This window comes from Austrofundulus limnaeus, unplaced genomic scaffold (genome assembly GCF_001266775.1).
Source record: "Austrofundulus limnaeus strain Quisiro unplaced genomic scaffold, Austrofundulus_limnaeus-1.0 Scaffold867, whole genome shotgun sequence".
NCBI classification, from domain to species: Eukaryota; Metazoa; Chordata; class Actinopteri; order Cyprinodontiformes; family Rivulidae; genus Austrofundulus; species Austrofundulus limnaeus.
Genome location: NW_013953269.1, coordinates 88,805 through 89,782, shown reverse-complemented (window position 1 = coordinate 89,782; position 978 = coordinate 88,805).

Genomic DNA, 978 nt, shown 5'->3' with positions numbered 1-978 from the left:
TAAATTCTGTCTCCAGAAACATTGGAAGGCGAAGCTTGCTAACTATTTTTGCGAAATCATCTTCTGTTTTTAATATCTTGTTTTTCAAGCCTGCCAGCCTTTTCTCAAGGTTTCCAACGCTGGTGTGTAAGTTAAGAACGCGTTGGATATTACCAGTGAATTTTGATCGTAAAAATTTAAACTGAATGTCAAGATGTTCAATTTTCTGAGATATATTTGGTGAATTTATGGATTCAGCTTCAGTTTCTGTAACAGATATGTCTTTTTGCTTAGACGTCCTAAGGAGCCCCATAACTGAACTGGCTGAACGCTGCGTTCCAAATGGGTTAAAAGTATCAGCTAGATATATATATATGTACCGAGAACTGTGACGTCATTAAAACATGTCATGACGTCAAGCATATCATTTGCATAAATTACCTGCTGCTTGTCGCGCTGAGCGTGGCCCACGAAGCGCCAAGCTTGACGTACAGACACGTTCGCGCGAACGTGAAACACGCGCGAACGTGAGAGACGCGCGCGATAGTGAAAATTTTATAACTTAACCAAACTGAACCAAATTAACTTCTTTCAATGTAATCCATGTGAAAACGTTTAAATTCCGTTGTTTATCCTGTTTCTGTTGATTATATAATACTCTTATTRTAACWGTTATTTTTTTCTACACTAAATGTAACAATCTGCTATTTCTTCATAATTATACACGCTACTGTAAATATTAAAGCAGTGAATCACAGGTATATCTCAGTGAAATATTAGCTATTCTAAGTTAAATTACATGAAATATTTGCATACACGTAGCAAATTCTTTAGTTACTGCCAAAAAATTAAAAAAATTAAAAAAGCTGAGGTAACGCCCCGCCCCCTCTGCGCACCGAGGTCAGCGTCTGGTCTGTTATCACAATGTACTGATGCATCTCAGTAATCCAGGTAAAAAATCAAAAAGAAAAAAATTGTATAGGTCTTCTGGACGGGTTC